Source organism: Euprymna scolopes, chromosome 38 (assembly GCF_053919585.1).
Source record: "Euprymna scolopes isolate OS-2025 chromosome 38, ASM5391958v1, whole genome shotgun sequence".
Lineage (NCBI taxonomy): Eukaryota > Metazoa > Mollusca > Cephalopoda > Sepiida > Sepiolidae > Euprymna > Euprymna scolopes.
Window position 1 is genome coordinate 76,856,604 of NC_136519.1, and position 15,881 is coordinate 76,872,484.

Consider the following 15,881-nt stretch of genomic DNA (forward strand, 5'->3'; position numbering starts at 1 on the left):
TTAATTATTATAGTAGAAAAATAATTATAAATATAGCAAAATTTACTAATTTAAATTTTTATGATGTGAAATGGTTAAATTTCAAATCTTGAAATTTTTATTAGATGCAATACATTTCAATTAGTATATCTCCTTGACCTATAGGTTTTTGATGTCTACCCATCACCTCAGAGGAGAAAATATTAGCAAATATAATGGTTTATAATATTTATATAATATATATATATATATATATAATATTTATATAATGGTTTATTCTGGAATATATATACTAGCAGGGGTGCCCGGCGTTGCTCGGATGTTTGGAGGTGTATGCTGTGCAAAAAAAGCAAAAAAACAAAAAAAATGGTTAATTTTTTAAAACTTTGACCCCTATTATGACCCCTTAAAATTTATTGTTTCGGGCTCAAATCACTTTATTAAGTTAGATCCAGGTTCAAGGAACCTACATCTAAAATTTCAAGTGTCTAGACCCAAAATTGTCGGAGGAGTTTGGTAGAGTTCTTAAAGGTCAAATCGTTGAAATTTGACCCCTTAACAGCCAAATTTCTGGCTGACACCCGTCACATCGATTTTCCCAAATCTCAGTACCCGGTATTTCAAATTTCGAGTCTATAGACTAAAAATTGACAGAGTTATTGCGTAGGGAAATGTACACAGACAGACAGGCACACAGACACACAGACAGACACGTTCACTTTTATAGATATATATAGATATATATATATATATATATATATATATATATTAGTGATAAAACGATTCCAATATTTTTCCCAGTTCCGATACAATTATCCATTTTGTACTAAATTCCTGATTCAGAGACAATTCCAATTCTTTATAAATCTCTAAATATATAACTATAAAGTTGGTATTTTTTCTCAATTATCATAAAAACACAGGTTAAATGTGCATCTATTTTTATATTTATATTTTCTCAAACATAAAAACACTTTTGTGGGAGGGGGTGATCTATATACTTTATCTTTACTACTAGTTTGAAATCGATAAATATTTATTATTACTATTATTACTACCAGCAGTGGAATATTTTGTTTGAAGCAAAATCAAATAAAAAAAAAAAAAGATAATTAAAGGAATCGTTTTTGGCATTGGAATATAGATACAAATTTTTCCGATATCCCAAAAGTTTATTTTTCCGATTAATCGTCCTAACACTAATATATTAGTGACCTGGCAAGGACACAGGGGAGACAACTGAAGCTGGCCTGCAGGACACTATATATACAAATGTAGGCAAATTTTATTGGTTTGAAAATAGTTTTTTTTTTGCTAATTGTCATAAAATTTTAATCATAGTTATAATCTCCAAAAAGCCTGCAAATTTTCATGAAGTTTCGTCCCATAGAAACAAAGATATGAGCATTTCAATATTCAATTTGGCTACCAGTATAAATATACCCAAAGATATACCACCTTTTTTTTGGCAATTTTATAAGTTCCAAATCTCAGCGACTACTGATAAGAATTTAACAAATGAAGGCTAATATTATTTAATTGGAATTCATTATTGAGATGAGTATTATTTATTAATTTTTATTTATTGCGGACTATTATCCTCATCTTTTTTAGTTGTTTCACAATGTTTCGGCCAACTATTCCTCTGGCTTGAATCGTTCACATGACAGATTCCTTATGTGAAGAATATGCAGGTTTGAAAAGACTTTTTAAAGGACGTGTCATGCTGGCCTAATGGTTATCGTATTTGACTCACTGTCTTTAGGTTTTGGTTTTGATCTCAGCTTGAGTTTTTTTTTTTACTTACAAGAAGTGAACTGTATATATTATTTAATTGCAATTCATTATTGAGATGAGTATTATTTATTAATTTTATTTATTGCAAACTATTATCCTCATCTTTTTTAGTTGTTGTTTCACAAAGTTTCGGGCCAACTATTCCTCTGGTCTTGCCCGTGGCGCAGTTGATAGAAACGTTGAATCTCTACTGTTCCAGGTGAGACTTGTCTGAAGATAGCGGTTTCAATCCTACCCAAAGCCGGCCAGAGGCTTACTTGGTCAAAAACGTGGTGATACGACAACAACTATTATCCTCATCTTTTCTTAGTTGTTTCACAATGTTTCGGCCAACTATTCCTCCGGCCTTCGTCAGGTGGTAACCATAACGGGATAGGAACTCTGAATCTCCTGACTGCATCCACTGCAATTACTTTACCTTCCGTAGTTGTTGTCGTTTAATAAATTAAATAATATATACCATCCGGTACGGACCCGACCATGGAAGATCAGATAATAAATAAACATGAATTTATAAGACCAAAAAATTCAACCTTGATCGCCCCTTGGTGCCCGTGGCGCAGTTGATAGAGACGTTAAATCTCTACGGTTCTAAGTGAGAATAGTCTGAAGATAGCGGTTTCAATCCTACCCAAAGCTGGCCAGAGGCTTACTTGGCCAAAACGTTGTGAGACGACAACAACTATGGAAGGCAGTAATTGCAGTGGTTGCAGTTAGGAGATTCAGAATTCCTATCCCGTCACAGTTACCACCTGACGAAGGCCGGAGGAATAGTTGGCTGAAACGTCGTCAAACAACTAAGAAAAGATGAGGATAATAGTTTGCAATAAATAAAATCAATAAATGAAGGCTCATTGGAAAGTTAATGACCTGAATTGTGTAGTGAGTTATGTGAAATTTGTCCTTAAGGTCACACATTAAGGGGATCACCCATCATCCATAGGTTATTTTTGGCACATTTTTACAGCCATAAAATGTTTTAATCATAAGCATTTGTTTTCCTAGTTTTGCATATGAATTACAAAATATCTGATATTTCCACAAAACCTCTCACCTTGATGGAGGGGAGACTAAATCTTGCTGCTATGATTTCAAATGATCTGAAATAACAGCAAGGGGAGACTCGATTCCAAATATTTTTCATATGTTATATCTCCCCTCTTTGGTTTTTATACATAAAGTAAATTTCACAGTGCATAAAGATTATTTGATACTGGAGATATTCATAATCGTACCTTGTTTTCAAATGAGGGGATATATAATATATGAGAAATATTTGGAATTAAGTCTCCTCTTGCTGTTATTTCAGATCATTTGTAACCATAGCAGCAAGTTTTAGTCTCCCCTCCATCAAGGTGAGAGGTTTTGTGGAAATATGTATATATATGCTTTGGCCTACAGTAACTGTCAGTTTTATGTTACTGTAATCATCAAATTAGTTGTAAAGGTGATTCATAGATTAAGATGGCACGATAGTCTTCACATGAAAATCAGATCCTATAGTATTACTGGATGAATACTTAACATAATTAAATCCTTCTTAAATAAGAGAAGAATCATGGTTGTCCTCAATGGTCATGCATCAAAACAATATGATATAAATGCAGGTGTACCTCAGGGATCGATCCTTGGACTTTTATTATTCCTGATATTCATAAGTGACCTTCCTGATAAAATAGTCTCTGAGATGGGTATATTTGCTGACAACACCATGCTCTATAGCAGGCACAAGGAGAAAATGAATGAACACATATCCAAGGCAATGGAAGAAACCCTAGAGGAAAACCTTCAGTCTGTAGTGGAATGGGGTCATAAATGGATGGTAATGTTCAACACTACTAAGACTAAGTTCGTTTACTTTAATAATTACAAGAAACCTTAATCACCAATAGCTGTGGCTAACGATACATTACCTGAAAGTACTTCGTTCAAACTTCTTAGCATAACGTTCACAGAGAACAGGAGTTGGAACAGATACATCAAGAGCATTGCGAAGAAGGTGGGCTCTCTCTATCATGCTAGAAAGTTACTTACGCCTGAAAGTATCCTGTATCTCTACAAGGCCACCATTCACCCATGTATGGAGTACTGTTGTCACAGTTGGGCTGGTGCATCTGCTACTAGTATCTCACACCTAGACAGGGTTCAAAAGAGAGTCGCCAACCTGATAGGTCCCAAACTGTCATCTAATTCAACCTCTGTCCCATCGACGAAATGTTGCATCCCTCTGCCTGTTTTACAAGTATTTTAATGGTAGATGCTCCGACGAACTATAAGCCCTTGTACCTTGTACCCCCCTCGACATAAATATCCCTGACAAACCCAACAAGCAGCAAAGTTCCACTCTTCACAGTAGAGATCCCTAGATGCAAGAACGCTTTCTACTCTAATAGATTCTTCCCCAGAACTGCTAAATTTCAAAATTCCCTTCCCGGTTTCTGCTTTCCCAACTGTACTGACATGCAGATGTTCAAGTGTAATGTGAACAGACATCTTGCTGCTCAACTCCCTACATAGTAATCCCTGCAACTTATGCCCATGATAGTATCCCCCCTACATCAAAGTGGTACTGTGCCTTGTTTGGGGTGAAAATCTAATATAAAAAAAAAAAGATTACATTTATATTTTCGTGGTAAGTTTATTAAACACGGTAATAAATTGCATGAAATCTAAAAAAAAAGTTGCTGACTTCTGCAGATGAGATATACTACGCCTCAATGAGAAGGGAGTTTAAATAATAAAAGTACAGATGAGCTGACATTTTTCTTTTGAAACCGGAGAAAGGAGATATGAAATGGCGAAATAAAAAAAATAAAAACTTCTTTTGTTTGTTTTTAACAGTAAACAAAAAAAAGAAAAAAAAGAAAAAAAAGTAAATAACGAAGCTCTATTGACCTTCAGTCTGAGATGGTTAAAATGTTAAGTTCTTGCATAGAAGGCCAACCCTTCCAGGCTTTACCTCCTCTTTAGGCAAAAAGCCTATCCTTCCTTTGCCTGTGACCCCACAAGCTCAAACATGGATATTTTTTACAACCATTCAAAATAGCCACTTTTTTGGGGAAGACGGAGTTCCCCTTTTAAACGCGACCTTGTGTAATTACACCCAATACAAGTAAATCCAAACTCCTCCCACACACACACACACACACACACACACACACACACACACAACAGCAGTTTTCCTTCCAGGAGTGTAACCATACGTGGCAAGTGCTGTCGGTGATGGTGACTAATAAACACTACACAATTTGATAAAATGAAACTGAAAATCAAAACAGCTTTTGGAAATAATAATTTGATGTTTTATTTTTTTGGGGGGGGGGGGGGGTTAATTGCGTTAAGTCCCCACGGAAAGGTAATTGATAAAATGGTCCGTTGGAATACAACGCCTTAGTTTTTTTTGCACACAAATTTATAGTAATAAAATTATAAAATTTCATGTATGTCTGTGTGTGTGGTGATGCAGAAAAATAGGCGACTCGAAGTCGGTAGCAAACAGTGTCAGATAAAATTTGCATTATATATTATTATTATTATTATTATTATTATTATTATTATTATTATTTGCATAAAATACTAAATAAAATTTTATTGTTGCACTGGATATTTTTACGATAGACGAACAAATGAAGATTTGTCGTTAAAAAAGTTGATTTTTAGGGATAATCGAGTGTTTCAAACGAATATCACATTTAAAATTGTCACCAGCAAGTAGTTCTTAGTTCTCAAGATATTAAGTCCTACATTTTTCGATGTATTCCTTATAAATTCACTGGTCGCCATTTTGAATATTGTTGTTTACAAATCAATCTGGCCTCGTTATTTATTTTGGGTGGGGGTGGGAGGATTAGAAGAAAGAGGAAATTCAAATCTTTTTTACTCATTTATAATTCAATTTTGGGGGCACGGGGGAACTGTATTGGGAGGGGGGGGACACTTAAAAATGTTCAAATTTACATACTTTTAAAATGTTTCTTTTTATATATTATATCCAAGATTTTGATAAACTTATTGTGAGATTTTTATCTATATTTTTCACTTCTGCCAAAACCCAAAATAAATGAAATACACTGCTAGAAACTCACCCAAGGTAAAAATGCATTTTAGGTGCATAAATAAAACTATAAAAGATTACTTTATTTTGTGGTTCACATTATTAGATCCAAATGTATAACCATAACACAAAATTAGAGGGGATAATTGTCAGCTATAATCTTAAGCATAACAAGAAACAAGTTCTTGCTATGAATTGCAAAAATAAAATAAAATAATAATAATAATAAATTCATGGAGATAGAATGGGAAAAGATCTCGATATGTGCCAAACTGTCTTTATTTTCATTTTGCTTTGTTGGTTATTCTGGAAAAATCACCACAAAAATATTTGATAATAAAAACATATTTCTTTTTATTGAAAACTAGCGGGGGTACCCGGCGTTGCCCGAGTGTTTGTTTCCGGGACGGGGGGGGGGGGATTTTAAAAAATGTTATGGTAGGTAAGTAGGAAGGATCAAACCCGGAGTCATGAGTAAAAGTAGGAAAATAAAGTGTGAAAAAAAAAAACAAAAAAAAAAAACATCTGCAACGTTAACAGTTCGGCCACCAAGAAAAGTCCATCCAGTTGTTTAGGAAAAAAAAAAAACAAAAAAAAAAAACGACTACGGTAGGTCGGCGCGAACGTGAAAATATAATGTGAATTGTCCAGCACGCTAACCACTACGCCACAGAGCACTGCAGTTTAGTTTAGTGATTTTAAATAACTTCACATGAAAGAACTACGAAGCCAAACCGGTGTTCTCTTCTCAACTGTTCCTTGTGAACGATCCCCCAAACGGTGTTAAGTGGTGGCAGGGGGAGGAGGAATTTATTAGAGAGAAAATATTTTACCACTTCCATTGATCTTAACCGATTTTGGCCGTGACTTCTCAGCAGAAAAAGTATAGAAATCTAAGATTATCGAGGAATTTGAGAAATAATAAGCCTATAACACACCTCAGATATTGTTCTGCCGTTTGTGCATATTATATTTGCATGAAATATCTTGATTTTTAATCCTATTAATGTCAAAATCAGACGGGAAAAAATGAGTTCATTTTATTTATATAGAGAAGATAGAGATAAAATCATTTTGAAAAACAGTCAAATTAGTTTGTTTTAAAATTTTTAATAAGAAGAAACAGGAAACTGATCATTTTTATTTTTTCCTTATTTTAAAAATGCTGAGAAATAAAAACGATCAACTAAAAATAACTTTCTTTGCGCGGACGGGGCTCTCCAATGCCCCCCCCCTCCAAATTAATGAGACCGGTTAATTTGTTTTCGAAAACAAGGCCGGGTTGACTTGTAAACAACAATATTGAAGAGGTAAATGGAGAAATTCATAAAGCTGAGGGTCAATGTTGGAGGAAAGGTTGAGAATGACTGGTTTATAGTTAATACTTAGCAGATGTACCCAGTGTTGTCCGGTATTAAATGAAACGTTAAATGCCTTAAAAAAAAAAAAAAAAAAGGAAAGAACAGAAGACATCTGCTGTGAGAAATTCTACAATTATGAAAAAACAACAAAAAAAAAACTTCATTGGCTGATTTGGCCACCGCCCACTGTCTTCGTTTAGACCAATCAAATTGGTCAATGTTTTTAACCGCCAGTGATGAGCGTAACAGACCTTTTTGATTGCCTTTATCTTTTCAGCCAGTTTCAGACATGCGGCCGAAGAAGAAGGAATATGGAACTTAACTATTTATGGATATGAGGCATTTGGGTGCCGCTATCCTTCGTCTCCTTGAGATTTTATTTTTAAGCCAAATGATGAGACTAAGTTATTATATATGTCACACGGTGACTTTTTTAAGGTCAGAATTATCGACCTGTCATTAATGACTTTTCCTTTGAATAAACATTAATCATGAACTTCTCTAATGTTGTCTCAAGTCGAGAATTGAATCCTTCCATCAGAAGGCATCATACCAACCCCCTTAAAACGGCTGTGATTAACTCAATCTTCGAACAGTGCTGAGCCCGGATACCAGTTCTTGAAGATAAAAGAACTATTACCTTTCGAGGTTGTTACCAGCTCTATTCAGACGGAAATCGGGCATTTCTTTTCTGGGAAAAAAACACTGTAAGATATTTTATCTCACCTGTTTTTGCTCCAAGACATTAGCAAAAAATTAAAACAATTACAACAAAGCATTCCTCTAAAATTCAATAAAAATTTTATTCATTCTTCGTTGCAAAAAGGCCCATTTTGCCTCTGAATAGAGCTGGTAGAAACCTCAAAAGTTTATCTTCATCAGAAACTGGTATCCAGGTACAGCATTGTTTGAAGATTTGATTAATTACAGCCATTTGAAGAGGAGTTGGTATGATGGCTTCTGATGAAAAGATTTGATTCTCGATTTGAGTCAACATTACAGAAGTTCATAATGTTTATTCAAGGAAAAGTCATTAATGACAGGTTGATAATTCTGACCTTAAAAAAGTCACCGTGAGACATATATAATAACTTAGCCTACTCATTTAAGCTTAAAAAAAAGTTTCAAGGAGATGAAGGGTAGAGGCTCCCAAACGCCTCATATCCATAGAGAGTTGAGTTCTATGTTCCTTCTTCGGCTGCATGTCTGAAACTGCCTGAAAAGGAAAAGGCAATCAATAAGGCCCACTAAACTCATAAGTCAGTTAAAAACATTGACCAATCTGATTTGTCTAAACAAAGACAGTGGGTGGGCAAATCAACTAATGAGAGGTTTTTGTTTATACTTTTTGAATTTCTCAGTGTATGCGAATATTAGGTTTTTTCTAAACAGATCACTTCTAAAAATAAAATATTCGAGCCGAGATCGAAACCCAAACCTATAAGCATTGAGTCAAGTACGATAACCATTAGGCCAAATTGACACGATGTTTAAAGTGTTTTAAAACCTATTTATTCTTGATATAAAGAAGCTGTTATGTGAACGATTCATGCATGCGCAGTCGTGAAACAGATAAAAATCCCATGACCCCCCCCCCCCCGTTACCATTTCTTATTTTTATTTTGGCGTCTTAGCAGCCCTTTTTTTCCGGATGAAAACCGATCAAAAAGTTTTCTACGCCTGAATATCCTTTATACCAAATTTCAAGCCTGTAGATCAAAATTTTGTGGAGTATATAGGTTGAGAGTTATTGTCCTCACCTACACACACACACACACACATTCTAACTTTTATAGATATATAGATTTAAAAATAATACTTTAGTAAATGTTTCTTCTTTTTTTTTTTAATAATTATTTATGCTTGTGCATCTATAGGTGTGTCAGAAATTTCGTGAAAATAGTGAATAATTCCACCCCATCTTTCCAAGCTTACAACTCCTCGAAAAATGTAATTCAAGCCCTAATTTTTTTTTTCAATTAAAGGAGCAAGGACCAAGGTTTCATAAAAAAAAAAAAGTGTTTTTTTTTTTAAAAAAAGGTTTTAAACTTCGGACTTTACAGGTAAATTTCTAAAAAACAGTACTTTTTTGTTTTAAATTTGAATATATTATTTATTGACCTTTTCTCTTCAATTTGTGATATATAAGACTTTGGTACATAAATTAATTATTTACTTTTTAATAAACATTTCAAAATGGGAGGCGTGAATTATTCGACCCCCTGTCTTTCCAAGCTTATAACTCCTCGAAAAATGTAATTCAAGCCCTAATTTTTTTTCAATTAAAGGAGCAAGGACCAAGGTTCCATTAAAAAAAAAAACAAAGAAAAAACAAAAACAAATAAGGTGGTTAAAAAAAAAAGGTTTTAAACTTCAAACTTTACAGTTAAAATTCTAAAAAACACTACGTTTTTTTTTTTTGTTTTAATTTGAATATATTATTTATTGACGTTTTCTCTTCAATTTGTGAGTAAATTAATTACTTACTTTTTAATAGACACTTGAAAATGGGAGGTTTGTCTAAAATATTATATTCAGTTTATTGGAAAGAACATAAAATTTCACATTGACCCTGAAAATATCGTAAAAATAGAATCAATAGAAAAATTTTGATAGATTTTTAAAGTTTAAAAATTGAAAAATATTGAGTTCGGAAAATTCATTACTGTTTAAAAAAAAAATTCTATTACTTTTAAAACAACTTTAATAGTTTATTTTGGAAGTATAATCCATAAAGAAAATAACCCACTTTAAAAAGAGAAATTACGAGATTTTTATATTTTATTCGCAGTTTCTGATACACCTAATGCATTGCACTATTCTTCTAATAGTATTTTCAAGTTAAATTCAATGTCTACGATATTTTTGTTTATTAAATTGTTAGGTGAAAGTACAGAATAGTTACAAAACACCCTCCCCATCCCAATATTAAGAATAGGTTTCTAAATAATAACGTTATAATTTCAGCGCGGTAACAGATCCTTTTGGCCGGGATCAAATCACTTTTGTGTAGTATCTGTTTCGGTAGATACTGCAATCAAAGACCGTTGTCCTTGTGGCAATGAGTTTCTGGTCCATCTAGGGTCAACCCTATATACCAAGAAGCTCTCACTACCAGCTCTCCCCCTTCCCACATTAAAAAACGGCCTCATGCCTAATTTGCTCTCGCGAGGAAGCAAATAAATACCCAGCGCGGCAACAGATCCATAAATACCATTTTTTTTTTATTCAGACATCGTTTGCTGCGGAATTCGCCTATTCTTCTGCATCAATGCATGCATCATTGCATCATCACCAGAAAATGCAATATTTCAATAATTAATATAATGTTAATATATATAAAAAAAAATAAAAAAAAAAAGTCTTAGAAAATGAACTATTCTTTTAATTTCGTAAACCAAGTTTATAATAAATTGCGATTTTTATTTTAAATAACACTAAAAAAAACAACCCAAAATTAACAAGCAACAATTGACAAAAATACACTACACCAATGTTAATACATATCAAATATCAGTAAAAAAAAAAAATGCAATGTAAAATTATTAAACATGTTAAAACATTCCCAGTATGTTTTGATTTCTGTTTCAGGAACCCGGGTTTTATTTTGTGTATTCACCTTTAGATTGTTGTCGAAGCTCGTGACTGGATTTTATCGAACCATTGGGGCTGACCTATACAAGTACACTAACCTCTGGAAAAAGATTCGTAACAAAAAATATCTTTTCTTTGTTTAGAAATTTACACAAAAAAAAAAAAAAAAAAAAAAAAAAAAAAAAAAATACAACAGGAAAAAGGTCAAATGTGAAAAGAAAAACAATTTATTTGAAACTAGATTTACCTGGCGTTGCTCGGGAGTTGAGATTAGAAATAAATAAAGGAATAATTCAAAATATAGTCATGTTTGCATTTTAAAAACGGTTTCTCCTATTTTATTTACATTTATTATTTTTGATTTCAAGGAATATTTGTATAGTTATTATCGTAAAAATTGGTTAACCATTTTTTAGGATTTTAATAACAAATTAGCCATTACAAGGCTGATTTGGGTTTGTTTTACTGTACACAGATTCGAAAAAGTTGTAAAAAAAAAAAATAAATAAAATATATATATATATATATAACAAATAAACCAAATTAAGAGAAAACAAAATCGTGGCAGAAACCCACCCAATAAAGGTTACGGTGACATTTATTGGGTGGGTTTCTACCACCGTTTTGTTTTATTTCTTATTTTGAAGTGATTATCACGACTTAAAAGGCACCGCGGCCATCTTTTCTTGTTCTCGGCAGCGTTCAACATTACTCGTTTTTCGAACTGAATAAAAATTTTACATAAAACACTAAAAACTTATTCAGTTATGTAGAAAAGTAACTTATATTACCTTTGATAACATTTATTTGTTTTATATTTGATAATTTGATGTTAAAAACGGCTTTCGAGGTTGGGGGTGTTTATTTCGAAAGCCGTTCTTACTATGGGGAAGTTGGGGTGCTTATAACGCTGAGGCAGGTCGTAAAAAGTGACCATTTTTTTTTAAGAAAATTCAATTTTCTGAGGAAAAGACACAGATTCGAAAAAGTTGTCAAAAACAACTAAAAAAATTCAATTTTATGAGGAAAAGACACAGATTCGAAAAAGATTCCTCATAAAATTGAATTTTCTTAGTTAAAAAAAAAGGTCAATTTTTACGACCTGCCTCGTGCCTCAGTGACGCTGAGTGAGGCAGCTGGCAGTGCTTCTCAGAAGCACTACTTCTGCCTCAGTGCCTACTGCCTCAGTGCCTCACTCAGCGTTATAAGCACCCCAACTCCCCGATGTTAAAAACGGCTTTCGAAATAAACACACCCAACCTCGAAAGCCGTTCTTAACATGGGGAGGTTGGGGGTGTTTATAATACGCTGGGGCACGACGTAAAAATTGACCAAAATAACTACTGGACCAATTTAAGTGACTTTTGGAATATGACATCTTCGTTCTGTGACGAGTAGGTTTATCATGAAGTTAAAAAAAACAAAAAAACTGGGCGGACCTAAACGAAGAATCATCTCCACCCCCAATAATTTTAACCGGTATTCTGAAGTTGGAATTTTTTACGACTTCACCTCGTAGTATACCCCCCCCCTCATGTTAAGAAAAGCTTTCGGAATAACACCCCCAACCCCCAAAACTATATATACTAATTATAAGAGAGGTGATTCTGGTTCAGGTCTGCCAAAGACTATTTTTGTATTAGAATAGGTTTAACTCTAAATAAATAAGCATCATTTATTTATTTATTTTTAAATTGATTTTTCTTTACCAAAACACAAAAGAAAAACATTTCTGTTAGTGTTCAATTATACAATAGAGATCTTTATTATAATATTTCATTTTCCCCCTCAGATTTGATGATGCGATGGGTTGTCTTAAATTGTATATATATATATATTTTTAATAAAATCTGAATTTACTTACGAAAGTGATGATGCCTTAATCGCTGACAGACATTACTATTTTTTTTTCTTAGTTTGGATTTTGTAATTATTTTATACAGTTTACTCCAACTTTTTAGAGTTTCATTTGACATATCTAGTATTATTAAACACGACCGCCTTTGCATACGTCAATTTATTCATTTAAAGCGATTTTTACAAATTTTAGTGCTTCTACATAATTTGAACCGAACCAAACCGACTAAAACTAAAATTTTGATTAGGGCTAAAAAAAGAAAAAAAAAAAAAGGGTTTATGCACTCATGTTACCGTGCTGAAATAACGTTATTTTGAAAGCCATTCTTAATATGGGAAAGGGAGAGTTTTTTACATTCACCTAAGAATTTAAAATGATGAAAAAAAAAAATATCGTAAAACTTGAATTTAATTTTAAAAATAAAACTTTTTTCAAAAAATAGCACGATAACATAAGTGCATAAAAAGTTCGGTTTAAATTCTGTAGAAGTATCCAGATGTTGAAAATAATTCATTGTTTTGAATATTAAGCTGCAGTTTTGCTTCGGAATTTGGTTCCCGTAGGCCGAAATTCATTTTTATTCAGGCCTTTTGAGGAGAGCTGGATTTTCCCCTCCGCCTACATTAAAAACTGGCCTCATGGGGATGCAATTAAATAAAGACATATTTGAGTAACACTAACAGTTGTAATTTAATATAATAAATTACTTTACTTGATAATTTTATTTCTTGTACCGATATAAAATTATAATCGTCTTAATTACAACTTTATCTCAACATAAATATTATTAATCAAATATAATTTAAGAAATAACAATCAATTTTATCTAAAAGTTGGGTGAGATATTCCAAAACTACCTATGCTACAATTGAACCATAATTTTTTTTTTCTCTTTTTGCTGATGTTATTGTTTTGATTTTTTTTTCAGTTGCTTCACAATCATCACAATCGCATCACAACAAACAAAAAGTTAACGAAAGAAAATTATTCAAGATGTCATTTTTGACCCCCAAAATATTCAAGCTTTAAACGAATATGCAAAACAAACAGAAAAAAATGCATTTAACAAAAAATAAAATTGATTTTTCTAACCTTTGCAAGATATTTTGGTAGCGGCCGTCGTTTGAATATATCAATGAATAATTAAAAATCTTAATTACCAAGCAAGAAGTGATGGAAGGAGGGGTATAAAAACAACCAATGAGAAAGCGTGTTACATTTCAAATGCGGCCTTTAAATTCGGTCAATTAAAAGCAATAAATCATTATTAATATCGAATAAGGTAATATTCTGAATACTTATTGAACTCTATAAAGTGTATATCATTCAGAAATACAATTCATTATAAAAGTTGCAGCTAAATGCTTTAAATTTTGTAATTATTTTAAAATGCTCCTAGATAAGACCATCTATATAGAACCAATCAGAACGCATTTAATAACTGTTCTTCGGAAAACGCTGTACCGTATAATTTTATTTTTATTTCAGGGAATATTAAACGAATAAAAAAAAAATAATTTTAAGCATTCTTTTTTATTAAAAAACACCATTAAATATGAACTAAGCTATAAAAGTCTTCAGTAATAGTCATTGTAAAAAAAAGGGACGAATAAGTTGTTTTTAATGTAAGTAGTAGTAGTAGTAGTAGTAGTAGTAGTAGCAAAAGAAAAAAAATGCCGGAATTCCAGATTATTTTTGGATATATTAAAAAATAAATAAATAAACGGTAGATTATTGTCGATTTAGCATGATTATCGAAGAAAATTGGTTAATTGGAAGATTAACACTCCTAGCCAAATCCCCTCCTTCTCTAAAAAGTGTTTACCTTTTTTTAAGGCGATTACGTAGGAGCACACCACACACAACACCACACCACACCATCCACCCATAAAACTTGGCGGAATTTCTTTTTAAGTAAAAAGGTAAAAAAAAAAAAAAATTATTTTTGTAAATCTTAGAATTTACAGTGGAGGATCAGTTTCGCATATATAAATCGAACATAAAACGAATTCTCCTCATTTTTATCTTTTTTAGGGTAGTTAATAAAAAAATAATTATCACAACCCCAACCCTAAGTCTGAGTGGCAAGATCGTAAACTCACAAAACTAAAAGAAAAAGAAAAAGGCGGGGGGGGGTATTTATGCACTTATTGAACAGTGTTGAAATAATACTATCATTTAGAAAGCCATTCTTAACATGGGTAGAGGAGGGTGTTTTGTAACTATTCTGTATTTTCACCTGAATAAAAAAAAGAAGATATTGTAAAACTTTAATTTAATTTGAAAATACTATTTAAAAATAGCGCAGTTTAATAAGTGCATAAGCACCAAAAAATAAAAAGAAAAGCACAGACAGATATGTTAATAACTTAATAGTAACTCTACATAAAATATGTCTGTGCTTTCTTTTCAAAGGAAAACATTGGTTAACTGCTAAAATGGTTGGGAAATGGGGGGGGGGAGTCAACCCAAAATCATATAACACAAATATATTAGGATTTATGAGGATAAATTTCGAATATAAATTTTACATTTATATACGAAAATAGATTCCCTTAAATCCTAAAATATATACGTATATTTTTTTTAGTCTTTCCGCTAAGTTTTACATCGTGTTCAGACTTAATCGCGTAAAAAAAAGTAGAACCTTATTTTTAAGGAGGCGGTGTCGCCGGTGTACTAGTCGAGGATGTTAATATATAATAATGCATTCTTTTAATTTTCCAGACCCCCTCCCGCAGCAACAATAGAATCTTTGGTTCTTGTCCAAAATTTTCCCTATATAAAAAACGGAAATAAAGAAAAATCTGTGTGATTCACTATGCAGTATGCACGTACTCGTGACGAAATCACGTTAATTGATCATTAGTGGTTTTATTTTTAAATAAGAAAATAAAATTTTATGAGTAACCGAAGAGTTTAATGCCTTGCCTACCATTTTGAAAACAACCTCAAGAAACTAAGGGAGATAACTCATACTAGATTTATGTTGTAATATCTACTAACTCCCTTTAATTGTTTGAAAGTGAACGACTTGATCCATTTACGTGGCTTTTAGAATGCACATTGTATTTTTCAGTGCTAGTTAAGATAAAGTGGATATATATATATATATATATTTTTTTTTTTTTTTTTTTTTTTTTTTTTTTTAAATATGCCGTTTTAAGCAAAATTGTCATGTCGAAAATAGTAAATTATGAAAATGCATTGAGTAGAAAGTTTCGTGGTTAGAGTACTT

The 15,881-nt window shown here is 32.3% G+C and overlaps 1 protein-coding gene across 1 annotated transcript in view; it reads right to left on the bottom strand.

The window, feature by feature from the left end:
• Positions 1-14,020, bottom strand: part of LOC145263195 (uncharacterized) — a 142,218-nt gene extending 128,198 nt beyond the window's left edge. Inside the window, exon 1 of the mRNA XM_080120262.1 lies at positions 13,736-14,020. The gene's annotated coding sequence lies outside the window, so the exon portion shown is untranslated. The remainder of the gene's footprint in view (positions 1-13,735) is intronic.
• Positions 14,021-15,881: the final 1,861 nt, after the last annotated feature.